Consider the following 15,526-nt stretch of genomic DNA (forward strand, 5'->3'; position numbering starts at 1 on the left):
TGTGTGTGATATATGTCTCTGTACAGGCTGTGTGTGTGATATATGTCTGTGTACAGGCTGTGTGTGTGATATATGTCTGTGAACAGACTGTGTGTGTGATATATGTCTGTGTACAGACTGTGTGTGTGATATATATCTGTGTACAGACTGTCTGTGTGGTATATGTCTGTGTAGTGACTGTGTGTGTGATATATGTCTGTGTACAGACTGTGTGTGTGTGATATATGTCTGTCTACAGACTGCATGTGATATATGTATGTGTACAGACTGTGTGTGTGATATATGTCTGTGTACAGACTGTGTGTGTGATATATGTCTTTGTACAGACTGTGTGTGTGATATATGTCTGTGTACAGTTGTGTGTGTGATATATGTCTGTGTACAGACTGTGTGTGTGATATATGTCTGTGTCCAGACTGTGTGTGTGATATATGTCTGTGTACAGACTCTGTGTGTAATATATGTCTGCGAACAGACTCTGTGTGTGATATATGTCTGTGTACAGACTGTGTTTGTGTGATATATGTCTGTGTCCAGACTGTGTGTGTGATATATGTCTGTGTACAGACTGTGTGTGTGATATATGTCTGTGTACAGGCTGTGTGTGTGATATATGTCTGTGTACAGGCTGTGTGTGTGATATATGTCTGTGAACAGACTGTGTGTGTGATATATATCTGTGTACAGACTGTGTGTGTGATATATGTCTGTGTACAGACTGTGTGTGTGATATATGTCTGTGTACAGACTGTGTGTGTGATATATGTATGTGTACAGACTGTGTGTGTGATATATGTATGTGTACAGACTGTGTGTGTGATACATGTCTGTGTACTGACTGTGTGTGTGATATATGTCTGTGTACAGACTGTGTGTGTGATATATGTCTGTGTACAGACTGTGTGTGTGATATATATCTGTGTACAGACTGTGTGTGATATATGTCTGTGTACAGACTGTGTGTGTGATATATGTATGTGTACAGACTGTGTGTGTGATATATGTCTGTGTACAGACTGTGTGTGTGATATATGTCTGTGTGCAGACTGTGTGTGTGATATATGTCTGTGTACAGACTGTGTGTGTGATATATGTCTGTGTACAGACTGTGTGTGTGATATATGTATGTGTACAGACTGTGAGTGTGATATATGTCTGTGTACAGACTGTGTGTGTGATATATGTCTGTGTACAGACTGTGTGTGTGATATATGTCTGTGTGCAGACTGTGTGTGTGATATATGTCTGTGTACAGAATGTGTGTGATATATGTCTGTGTACAGAGTGTGTGTGTGATATATGTATGTGTACAGACTGTGTGTGTGATATATGCCTGTGTACAGACTGTGTGTGTGATATATGTCTGTGTACAGACTGTGTGTGTGATATATGTCTGTGTACAGACTGTGTGTGTGATATATGTCTGTGTACAGACTGTGCGTGTGATATATGTCTGTGTACAGACTGTGTGTGTGATATATGTCTGCGTACAGACTGTGTGTGTGATATATGTCTGCGTACAGACTGTGTGTGTGATATATGTCTGTGTACAGACTGTGTGTGTGATATATGTCTGTGTACAGACTGTGTGTGTTATATATGTCTGTGTACAGACTGTGTGTGTGATATATGTCTGTGTACAGACTGTGTGTGTGATATATGTCTGTGTACAGACTGTGTGTGTGATATATGTCTATGTACAGACTGTGTGTGTGATATATGTCTGTGTACAGACTGTGTGTGTGATATATGTCTGTGTACAGACTGTGTGTGTGATATATGTCTGTGTACAGACTGTGTGTGATATATGTCTGTGTACAGGCTGTGTGTGTGATATATGTCGGTGTACAGACTGTGTGTGTGATATATGTCTGTGTACAGACTGTGTGTGTGATATATGTCTGTGTACAGGCTGTGTGTGATATATATCTGTGTACAGACTGTGTGTGTGATATATATCTGTGTACAGATGTGTGTGTGTGTGATATATGTCTGTGTACAGACTGTGTGTGTGATATATGTCTGTGTACAGACTGTGTGTGTGATATATGTCTGTGTACAGACTGTGTGTGTGTGTGATATGTCTGTGTACAGACTGTGTGTGTGATATTTGTCTGTGTACAGACTGTGTGTGTGATATATGTCTGTGTACAGACTGTGTGTGTGTGATATATGTCTGTGTACAGACTGTGTGTGTGATATATGTCTGTGTACAGACTGTGTGTGTGTGATATATGTCTGTGTACAGACTGTGTGTGATATATGTCTGTGTACAGACTGTGTGTGATATATGTCTGTGTACAGACTGTGTGTGTGATATATGTCTGTGTACAGACTGTGTGTGTGATATATGTCTGTGTACAGACTGTGTGTGCTATATGTCTGTGTACAGACTTTGTGTGTGATATATGTCTGTGTCCAGACTGTGTGTGTGATATATGTCTGTGTACAGGCTGTGTGTGTGATATATGTCTGTGAACAGACTGTGTGTGTGATATATGTCTGTGTACAGACTGTGTGTGTGATATATATATCTGTGTACAGACTGTCTGTGTGGTATATGTCTGTGTAGTGACTGTGTGTGTGATATATATCTGTGTACAGACTGTGTGTGTGTGATATATGTCTGTCTACAGACTGCATGTGATATATGTCTGTGTACAGACTGTGTGTGTGATATATGTCTGTGTACAGACTGTGTGTGTGATATATGTCTGTGTACAGACTGTGTGTGTGATATATGTCTGTGTACAGATGTGTGTGTGTGATATATGTCTGTGTACAGACTGTGTGTGTGATATATGTCTGTGTACAGACTGTGTGTGTGATATATGTCTGTGTACAGACTGTGTGTGTGTGTGATATGTCTGTGTACAGACTGTGTGTGTGATATTTGTCTGTGTACAGACTGTGTGTGTGATATATGTCTGTGTACAGACTGTGTGTGTGTGATATATGTCTGTGTACAGACTGTGTGTGTGATATATGTCTGTGTACAGACTGTGTGTGTGTGATATATGTCTGTGTACAGACTGTGTGTGATATATGTCTGTGTACAGACTGTGTGTGATATATGTCTGTGTACAGACTGTGTGTGTGATATATGCCTGTGTACAGACTGTGTGTGTGATATATGTCTGTGTACAGACTGTGTGTGTGATATATGTCTGTGTACAGACTGTGTGTGCTATATGTCTGTGTACAGACTTTGTGTGTGATATATGTCTGTGTCCAGACTGTGTGTGTGATATATGTCTGTGTACAGGCTGTGTGTGTGATATATGTCTGTGAACAGACTGTGTGTGTGATATATGTCTGTGTACAGACTGTGTGTGTGATATATATATCTGTGTACAGACTGTGTGTGTGATATATGTATGTGTACAGACTGTGTGTGTGATATATGCCTGTGTACAGACTGTGTGTGTGATATATGTCTGTGTACAGACTGTGTGTGTGATATATGTCTGTGTACAGACTGTGTGTGTGATATATGTCTGTGTACAGACTGTGCGTGTGATATATGTCTGTGTACAGACTGTGTGTGTGATATATGTCTGCGTACAGACTGTGTGTGTGATATATGTCTGCGTACAGACTGTGTGTGTGATATATGTCTGTGTCCAGACTGTGTGTGTGATATATGTCTGTGTACAGACTGTGTGTGTTATATATGTCTGTGTACAGACTGTGTGTGTGATATATGTCTGTGTACAGACTGTGTGTGTGATATATGTCTGTGTACAGACTGTGTGTGTGATATATGTCTATGTACAGACTGTGTGTGTGATATATGTCTGTGTACAGACTGTGTGTGTGATATATGTCTGTGTACAGACTGTGTGTGTGATATATGTCTGTGTACAGACTGTGTGTGATATATGTCTGTGTACAGGCTGTGTGTGTGATATATGTCGGTGTACAGACTGTGTGTGTGATATATGTCTGTGTACAGACTGTGTGTGTGATATATGTCTGTGTACAGGCTGTGTGTGATATATATCTGTGTACAGACTGTGTGTGTGATATATATCTGTGTACAGATGTGTGTGTGTGATATATGTCTGTGTACAGACTGTGTGTGTGATATATGTCTGTGTACAGACTGTGTGTGTGATATATGTCTGTGTACAGACTGTGTGTGTGTGATATGTCTGTGTACAGACTGTGTGTGTGATATTTGTCTGTGTACAGACTGTGTGTGTGATATATGCCTGTGTACAGACTGTGTGTGTGATATATGTCTGTGTACAGACTGTGTTTGTGATATATGTCTGTGTACAGACTGTGTGTGCTATATGTCTGTGTACAGACTTTGTGTGTGATATATGTCTGTGTCCAGACTGTGTGTGTGATATATGTCTGTGTACAGGCTGTGTGTGTGATATATGTCTGTGAACAGACTGTGTGTGTGATATATGTCTGTGTACAGACTGTGTGTGTGATATATATATCTGTGTACAGACTGTCTGTGTGGTATATGTCTGTGTAGTGACTGTGTGTGTGATATATATCTGTGTACAGACTGTGTGTGTGTGATATATGTCTGTCTACAGACTGCATGTGATATATGTCTGTATCCAGACTGTGTGTGTGATATATGTCTGTGTACAGACTGTGTGTGTGATATATGTCTGTGTACAGGCTGTGTGTGTGATATATGTCTGTGTACAGGCTGTGTGTGTGATATATATCTGTGTACAGACTGTGTGTGTGATATATGTCTGTGTACAGACTGTGTGTGTGATATATGTCTGTGTACAGACTGTGTGTGTGATATATGTATGTGTACAGACTGTGTGTGTGATATATGTATGTGTACAGACTGTGTGTGTGATATATGTCTGTGTACTGACTGTGTGTGTGATATATGTCTGTGTACAGACTGTGTGTGTGATATATGTCTGTGTACAGACTGTGTGTGTGATATATATCTGTGTACAGACTGTGTGTGATATATGTCTGTGTACAGACTGTGTGTGTGATATATGTATGTGTACAGACTGTGTGTGTGATATATGTCTGTGTACAGTCTGTGTGTGTGATATATGTCTGTGTACAGACTGTGTGTGTGATATATGTCTGTGTACAGACTGTGTGTGTGATATATGTCTGTGCACAGACTGTGTGTGTGATATATATATGTGTACAGACTGTGTGTGTGATATATGTCTGTGTACAGACTGTGTGTGTGATATATGTATGTGTACAGGCTGTGTGTGTGATATATGTCTGTGTGCAGACTGTGTGTGTGATATATGTCTGTGTACAGACTGTGTGTGATATATGTCTGTGTACAGACTGTGTGTGTGATATATGTATGTGTACAGACTGTGTGTGTGATATATGCCTGTGTACAGACTGTGTGTGTGATATATGTCTGTGTACAGACTGTGTGTGTGATATATGTCTGTGTACAGACTGTGTGCGTGATATATGTCTGTGTACAGACTGTGCGTGTGATATATGTCTGTGTACAGACTGTGTGTGTGATATATGTCTGTGTACAGACTGTGTGTGTGATATATGTCTGTGTACAGACTGTGTGTGTGATATATGTCTGTGTACAGACTGTGTGTGTGATATATGTCTGTGTACAGACTGTGTGTGTTATATATGTCTGTGTACAGACTGTGTGTGTGATATATGTCTGTGACAGACTGTGTGTGTGATATATGTCTGTGTACAGACTGTGTGTTGATATATGTCTGTGTACAATCTGTGTGTGTGATATATGTCTGTGGACAGTCTGCGTGTGTGATATATGTCTGTGGACAGTCTGCGTGTGTGATATATGTCTGTGTACAGACTGTTTGTGATATATGTCTGTGTACAGACTGTGTGTGTGATATATGTCTGTGTACAGACTGTGTGTGTGATATATGTCTGTGTACAGACTGTGTGTGTGATATATGTCTGTGTACAGACTGTGTGTGTGATATATGTCTGTGTACAGACTGTGTGTGTGATATATGTCTGTGTACAGACTGTGTGTGATATATGTCTGTGTACAGACTGTGTGTGTGATATATGTCGGTGTACAGACTGTGTGTGTGATATATGTCTGTGTACAGACTGTGTGTGTGTGATATATGTCTGTGTACAGGCTGTGTGTGATATATATCTGTGTACAGACTGTGTGTGTGATATATGTCTGTGTACAGACTGTGTGTGTGTGATATATATCTGTGTACAGACTGTGTGTGTGATATATGTCTGTGTACAGACTGTGTGTGTGATATATGTCTGTGTACAGACTGTGTGTGTGTGATATATGTCTGTGTACAGACTGTGTGTGTGATATTTGTCTGTGTACAGACTGTGTGTGTGATATATGTCTGTGTACAGACTGTGTGTGTGTGATATATGTCTGTCTACAGACTGCATGTGATATATGTCTGTGTACAGACTGTGTGTGTGATATATGTCTGTGTACTGACTGTTTGTGATATATGTCTGTGTACAGACTGTGTGTGTGATATATGCCTGTGTACAGACTGTGTGTGTGATATATGTCTGTGTACAAACTGTGTGTGTGATATATGTCTGTGTACAGACTGTGTGTGCTATATGTCTGTGTACAGACTGTGTGTGTGATATATGTCTGTGTCCAGACTGTGTGTGTGATATATGTCTGTGTACAGACTGTGTGTGTGATATATGTCTGTGTACAGACTGCGTGTGTGATATATATCTGTGTACAGACTGTATGTGTGGTATATGTCTGTGTAGTGACTGTGTGTGTGATATATGTCTGTGTACAGACTGTGTGTGTGATATATGTCTGTGTACAGACTGTGTGTGATATATGTCTGTGTACAGACTGTGTGTGTGATATATGTCTGTGTACAGTTTGCGTGTGTGATATATGTCTGTGTACAGACTGTGTGTGTGATATATGTCTGTGTACAGACTGTGTGTGTGATATATGTCTGTGTACAGACTGGGTGTCTGATATATGTCTGTGTACAGACTGTGTGTGTGATATATGTCTGTGTACAGACTGTGTGTGTGTGATATATGTCTGTGTACAGACTGTGTGTGTGATATATGTCTGTGTACAGACTGTGTGTGTGGTATATGTCTGTGTACTGACTGTGTGTGTGGTATATGTCTGTGTACAGACTGTGTGTGTGATATATGTCTGTGTACAGACTGTGTGTGTGATATATGTCTGTGTACAGACTGTGTGTGTGATATGTGTCTGTGTACAGACTGTGTGTGTGATATATGTCTGTGTACAGACTGTGTGTGTGATATATGTCTGTGTACAGACTGTGTCTGTGATATATGTCTGTGTACAGACTGTGTGTGATATATGTCTGTGTACATACTGTGTGTGTGATATATGTCTGTGGACAGACTCTGTGTGTGGTATATGTCTGTGTACAGACTGTGTGTGTGGTATATGTCTGTGTACAGACTGTGTGTGTGATATATTTCTGTGTACAGACTGTGTGTGTGATATATGTCTGTGTACAGACTGTGTCTGTGATATATGTCTGTGTACAGACTGTGTGTGTGATATATGTCTGTGTACAGACTGTGTGTGTGGTAAATGTCTGTGTACAGACTGTGTGTGTGATATATGTCTGTTTACAGATTGTGTGTGTGATATATGTCTGTGTACAGACTGTGTGTGTGATATATGCCTGTGTACAGGCTGCGTGTCTGATATATGTCTGTGTACAGACTGTGTGTGTGATATATGTCTGTGTACAGTCTGTGAGTGTGATATATGTCTGTGTACAGACTGTGTGTGTGGTATATGTCTGTGTTCAGACTGTGTGTGTGATATATGTCTGTGTACAGACTGTGTGTGTGATATATGTCGGTGCACAGACTGTGTGTGTGTGATATATGTCGGTGTACAGACTGTGTGTTTGTGATATATGTCTGTGTACAGACTGTGTCTGTGATATATATCTGTGTACAGACTGTGTGTGTGTGATATATGTCTGTGTACAGACAGTGTGTGTGCAATATGATTGTGTACAGACTGTGTGTGTGATATATGTCTGTGTACAGACTGTGTGTGTGATATATGTCTGTGTACAGACTGTGTGTGTGATATATGTCTGTGTACAGACTGTGTGTCTGATATATGTCTGTGTACAGACTGTGTGTGTGATATATGTCTGTGTACAGATTGTGTGTGTGGTATATGTCTGTGTACAGACTGTGTGTGTGATATATGTCTGTGTACAGACTGTGTGTATGATATATGTCTGTGTACAGACGGTGTGATATATGTCTGTGTACAGACTGTGTGTGTGATATATGTCTGTGTACAGACTGTGTGTATGATATATGTCTGTGTACAGACGGTGTGATATATGTCTGTGTACAGACTGTGTGTGTGATATTTGTCTGTGTACAGACTGTGTGTGTGATATATGTCTGTGTACAGACTGTGTGTGTGATATATGTCTGTGTACAGACTGTGTGTGTGATATATGTCTGTGTACAGACTGTGTGTGTGATATATGTCTGTGTACAGACTGTGTGTGTGGTATATGCCTGTGTACGGACTGTGTGTGTGATATATGTCTGTGTACGGACTGTGTGTGTGATCTATGTCTGTGTACAGACTGTGTGTGTGGTATATGTCTGTGTACAGACTGTGTGTGTGATATATGTCTGTGTACAGACTGTGTGTGATATATGTCTGTGTACAGACTGTGTGTGTGATATATGTCTGTGTACAGGCTGTGTGTGTGATATATGTCTGTGTACAGACTGTGTGTGTGATATATGTCTATGTACAGACTGTGTGTGTGATATATGTCTGTGTACAGACTGTGTGTGTGGTATATGTCTGTGTACAGACTGTGTGTGTGATATATATCTGTGTACAGACTGTGTGTGTGATATATGTCGGTGTACAGACTGTGTGTGTGTGATATATGTCGGTGTACAGACTGTGTGTGTGTGATATATGTCTGTGTACAGACTGTGTCTTTGATATATGTCTGTGTACAGACTGTGTGTGTGATATATGTCTGTGTACAGACTGTGTGTGTGATATATGTCTGTGTACAGACTATGTGTGTGAAATATGTCTGTGTACAGACTGTGTGTGTGAAATATGTCTGTGTACAGAATGTGTGTGTGTGATATATGTCTGTGTACAGACTGTGTGTGTGATATATGTCTGTGTACAGACTGTGTGTGTGATATATGTCTGTGTACAGACTGTGATATATTTATGTGTACAGACTGTGATATATGTCTGTGTACAGACTGTGTGTTATATATGTCTGTGTACAGACTGTGTGTGATATATGTCTGTGTACAGACTGTGTGTGATATATGTCTGTTTACAGACTGTGTGTGATATATGTCTGTGTACAGACTGTGTGTGTGATATATGCCTTTGTACAGGCTGTGTGTGTGATATATGTCTGTGTACAGGCTGTGTGTTTGATATATATCTGTGTACAGACTGTGTCTGTGATATATGTCTGTGTACAGACTGTGTGTGTGATATATGTCTGTGTACAGACTGTGTGTGTGATATATGTCTGTGTACAGACTGTGTGTGTGATATATGTCTGTGTACAGGCTGTGTGTGTGATATATGTCTGTGTACAGACTGTGTGTGTGATATATGTCTGTGTACAGACACTGTATGTAATATATGACTGTGTACAGACTCTGTGTGTGATATATATCTGTGTACAGGCTGTGTGTGTGAAATATGTATGTGTACAGACTGTGTGTTTGATATATGTCTGTGTACAGGCTGTGTCTGTGTGAAAGATGTATGTGTACAACTGTGTGTGTGATACATGTCTGTGTACAGGCTGCGTCTGTGTGAAAGATGTATGTATACAGGCTGTGTGCGAGATATATGTCAGTGTACATGCTGTGTCTGTGATATATGTCTGTGTACAGACTGTGTGTGTGATATATGCCTGTGTACAGACTGTGTCTGTGATATATGTCTGTGTACAGACACTGTGTGTGATATATGTCTGTGTACAGACTCTGTGTGTGATATATATCTGTGTACAGGCTGTGTGTGTGATATATGTCTGTGTACAGGCTGTGTGTGTGATATATGTCTGTGTACAGACTGTGTGTGTGAATTCTGTCTGTGTACGGGCTGTGTGTGTGATATATGTCTGTGTACAGACTGTGTGTGTGATATATGTCTGTGTACAGACTGTGTGTGTGAAATATGTCTGTGTACATACTGTGTGTGTGATATATGTCTGTGTACAGAATGTGTGTGTGTGATATATGTCTGTGTACAGACTGTGTGTGTGATATATGTCTGTGTACAGACTGTGTGTGTGATATATGTCTGTGTACAGCCTGTGATATATGTCTGTGTACAGACTGTGATATATGTCTGTGTACAGACTGTGTGTGTGATATATGTCTGTGTACAGACTGTGTGTGATATATGTCTGTGTACAGACTGTGTGTGATATATGTCTGTGTACAGACTGTGTGTGATATATGTCTGTGTACAGACTGTGTGTGTGATATATGCCTGTGTACAGGCTGTGTGTGTGATATTTGTCTGTGTACAGGCTGTGTGTGTGATATATGTCTGTGTACATGCTGTGTGTGTGATATATGTCTGTGTACAGACTGTGTGTGTGATATATGTCTGTGTACAGACTGTGTGTGTGATATATGTATGTGTACAGACTGTGTGTGTGATATATGTCTGAGTACAGGCTGTGTGTGTGATATATGTCTGTGTACAGGCTGTGTGTGTGATAAAAGTCTGTGTACAGACTGTGTGTGTGATATATGTCTGTGTACAGACACTGTGTGTGATATATGTCTGTGTACAGACTGTTGTGTGATATATATCTGTGTACAGGCTGTGTGTGTGTGAAAGATGCATGTTTACAGACTGTGTGTTTGATATATGTCTGTGTACAGACTGTGTGTGTGATATATGTCTGTGTACAGACTGTGTATGTGATATATGTTTGTGTACAGACTGTGTCTGTGATATATGTCTGTGTACAGACTGTGTGTGTGATATATGTCTGTGTACAGACTGTGTGTGTGATATATGTCTGTGTGCAGACTGTGTGTGTGATATATGTCTGTGTACAGGCTGTGTGTGTGATATATGTCTGTGTACAGACTGTGTGTGTGATATATGTCTGTGTACAGGCTGTGTGTGTGTGAAAGATGTATGTGTACAGACTGTGTGTTTGATATATGTCAGTGTACAGGCTGTGTCTGTGTGAAAGATGTATGTGTACAACTGTGTGTGTGATATATGTCTGTGTACAGGCTGTGTCTGTGTGAAAGATGTATGTGTACAGGCTGTGTGCGAGATATATGTCAGTGTACAGGCTGTGTCTGTGATATATGTCTGTGTACAGACTGTGTGTGTGATATATGCCTGTTTACAGACTGTGTCTGTGATATATGTCTGTGTACAGACACTGTGTGTGATATATGTCTGTGTACAGACCCTGTGTGTGATGTATATCTGTGTACAGGCTGTGTGTGTGATATATGTCTGTGTACAATCTGTGTGTGTGATATATGTCTGTGTACAGACTGTGTGTGTGAATTCTGTCTGTGTACGGGCTGTGTGTGTGATATTTGTCTGTGTACAGATTGTGTGTGTGATATATGTCTGTGTACAGACTGTGTATGTGATATATGTCTGTGTACAAACTGTGTGTGTGTGATATATATCTGTGTACAGGCTGTGTGTGTGTGAAAGATGTATGCGTACCGACTGTGTGTGTGTTATATGTCTGTGTACAGACTGTATGTGTGTGATATATGCCTGTGTACAGGCTGTGTGTGTGATATATGACTGTGTACAGACTGTATGTGTGTGATATATGTCTGTGTACAGGCTGTGTGTGTGATATATGTCTGTGTACAGGCTGTGTGTGTGATATATGTCTGTGTACAGACTGTGTGTGTGATATATGTCTGTGTACAGACTGTGTGTGTGATATATGTCTGTGTACAGACACTGTATGTGATATATGACTGTGTACAGACTCTGTGTGTGATATATATCTGTGTACAGGCTGTGTGTGTGTGAAAGATGTATGTGTACAGACTGTGTGTTTGATATATGTCTGTGTACAGGCTGTGTCTGTGTGAAAGATGTATGTGTACAGGCTGTGTGCGAGATATATGTCAGTGTACAGGCTGTGTCTGTGATATATGTCTGTGTACAGACTGTGTGTGTGATATATGTCTGTGTACAGACTGTGTCTGTGATATATGTCTGTGTACAGACTGTGTGTGCTATATGTCTGTATACAGACTCTGTGTGTGATATATATCTGTGTACAGGCTGTGTGTGTGATATATGTCTGTGTACAGGCTGTGTGTGTGATATATGTCTGTGTACAGACTGTGTGTGTGAATTCTGTCTGTGTACGGGCTGTGTGTGTGATATATGTCTGTGTACAGATTGTGTGTGTGATATATGTCTGTGTACAGACTGTGTATGTGATATATGTCTGTGTACAAACTGTGTGTGTGTGATATATATCTGTGTACAGGTTGTGTGTGTGTGAAAGATGTATGTGTACAGACTGTGTGTGTGTTATATGTCTGTGTACAGACTGTATGTGTGTGATATATGCCTGTGTACAGGCTGTGTGTGTGATATATGTCTGTGTACAGGCTGTGTGTGTGATATATGACTGTGTACAGACTGTATGTGTGTGATATATGTCTGTGTACAGGCTGTGTGTGTGATATATGTCTGTGTACAGGCTGTGTTTGATATATATCTGTGTACAGACTGTGTGTGTGATATATGTCTGTGTACAGGCTGTGTGTGTGTGATATATGACTGTGTACAGACTGTATGTGTGTGATATATATCTGTGTACAGACTGTGTGTGTGATATATGTCTGTGTACAGGCTGTGTGTGTGTGATATATGACTGTGTACAGACTGTATGTGTGTGATATATGTCTGTACAGACTGTGTGTGTGATATATGTCTGTGTACGGGTTGCGTGTGTGTGATATATGTCTGTGTACAGACTGTGTGTGTGGTATATGTCTGTGTACATACTGTGTGTGTGATATATGTCTGTGTACAGACTGTGTGTGTGATATATGTCTGTGTACAGACACTGTATGTGATATATGACTGTGTACAGACTCTGTGTGTGATATATATCTGTGTACAGGCTGTGTGTGTGTGAAAGATGTATGTGTACAGACTGTGTGTTTGATATATGTCTGTGTACAGGCTGTGTCTGTGTGAAAGATATATGTGTACAACTGTGTGTGTGATATATGTCTGTGTACAGGCTGTGTCTGTGTGAAAGATGTATGTGTACAGGCTGTGTGCGAGATATATGTCAGTGTACAGGCTGTGTCTGTGATATATGTCTGTGTACAGACTGTGTGTGTGATATATGCCTGTGTACAGATTGTGTCTGTGATATATGTCTGTGTACAGACACTGTGTGTGATATATGTCTGTATACAGACTCTGTGTGTGATATATATCTGTGTACAGGCTGTGTGTGTGATATATGTCTGTGTACAGGCTGTGTGTGTGATATATGTCTGTGTACAGACAGTGTGTGTGAATTCTGTCTGTGTACTGGCTGTGTGTGTGATATATGTCTGTGTACAGACTGTGTGTGTGATATATGTCTGTGTACAGACTGTGTGTGTGATATATGTCTGTGTACAGACTGTGTGTGTGAATTCTGTCTGTGTACGGGCTGTGTGTGTGATATATGTCTGTGTACAGATTGTGTGTGTGATATATGTCTGTGTACAGACTGTGTATGTGATATATGTCTGTGTACAAACTGTGTGTGTGTGATATATATCTGTGTACAGGCTGTGTGTGTGTGAAAGATGTATGTGTACAGACTGTGTGTGTGTTATATGTCTGTGTACAGACTGTATGTGTGTGATATATGCCTGTGTACAGGCTGTGTGTGTGATATATGTCTGTGTACAGGCTGTGTGTGTGATATATGACTGTGTACAGACTGTATGTGTGTGATATATGTCTGTGTACAGGCTGTGTGTGTGATATATGTCTGTGTACAGGCTGTGTTTGATATATATCTGTGTACAGACTGTGTGTGTGATATATTTCTGTGTACAGGCTGTGTGTGTGTGATATATGACTGTGTACAGACTGTATGTGTGTGATATATGTCTGTACAGACTGTGTGTGTGATATATGTCTGTTACGGGTTGCGTGTGTGTGATATATGTCTGTGTACAGACAGTGTGTGTGTGTGATATATGTCTGTGTACAGACTGTGCGTGTGATATATGTCTGTGTACAGACTGTGTGTGTGATATATGTCAGTGTACAGGCTGTGTGTGATATATATGTCTGTGTACGGGCTGTGTATGTCACATATGTCAGTGTACTGGCTGTGTGTGTGATATATGTCTGTGTACAGACTGTGTGTGTGATATGTGTCTGTGTCCAGGCTGTGTTTGTGATATATGTCTGTGTGCAGGCTGTGTATGTGATATATGTATGTGTACAGACTGTGTGTGTGATATATGTCTGTGTACGGGCTGTTTGTGTGATATATGTCTGTGTACGGACTGTGTGTGCAATATATATCTGTGTACGGGCTTTGTGTGTGTTTGAGGGGATGACTACTTGTGTGTGCATGATATGTCTGTGCTTATGTCTATGTGTCTATATTTGTGTCTCTGTTTGTATCTTTGTTTCCCCTGCCCCTTTCTCCGGAGCTTTCTAAATACTATTCACTACTAATGTGCCTGGGCCAATCACCTCCATAGAAAGTGCTGAATTGTCACTTTAATCTGGTGCATTCTGATTAATTTGATTCCTTTCTTTATTCGTTCTTCAAATATGGGTGGCACTCTCCAGTTCAGTATATATTGCCCATCCCTAATCGGACCCGAGAATTGAGGGCGAGCTGTGTTCTTGAACCGCTGCAGTCCATGTGCTGAAGGTGCTCCCGCAGTGCTGATAGGGAGGGAGTACCAGGAGTTTGACCCAGCGACTATGAAGCAACATCCGATATATTTCCAAGTCAGGATCGTGAGTAACTTGGAGGGGAACTTGCAGATGATGCTGTTTCCATGCGCTTGCTGCCCTTGTGTTTCTAGGTGGGAGGGCTCACGGGTTTGGGAGGTGCTGACAACGAAGCCTTGGTGAGTTGCTGCAGTGCATCTTGTAGATGTTACACACTGCAGCCATGTTCCGCCGGTGGAGGAGGGAGTGAATGTTTAATGAGGTGGATGCAGGGCCAATCAAGTGGGCTGCTTTGCCCTTAAAAACAGAGGCAGACAAAAAGCAGGAAACTATAGATCAATTATCCTAACATCTGTCGTTGGGAAAATGCTGGAGTCCGTTATTAAGGAAGCAGTAGCAGGACATTTGGAAAAGCATAATACAATCAAGCAGAGTCAGCATGGTTTTATGAAAGGGAACTCTCACTTCACAAATTTGCTGGAGTACTTTGAGGATGTAAAGAACAGGGTGGATAAGGGCAGACCAGTAGATGTGGTGTATTTGGACATCCAGAAGGCATTTGACAAGATAAAAGTT

The sequence above is a fragment of the Pristiophorus japonicus genome, unplaced genomic scaffold (genome assembly GCF_044704955.1).
Source record: "Pristiophorus japonicus isolate sPriJap1 unplaced genomic scaffold, sPriJap1.hap1 HAP1_SCAFFOLD_634, whole genome shotgun sequence".
NCBI classification, from domain to species: domain Eukaryota; kingdom Metazoa; phylum Chordata; class Chondrichthyes; family Pristiophoridae; genus Pristiophorus; species Pristiophorus japonicus.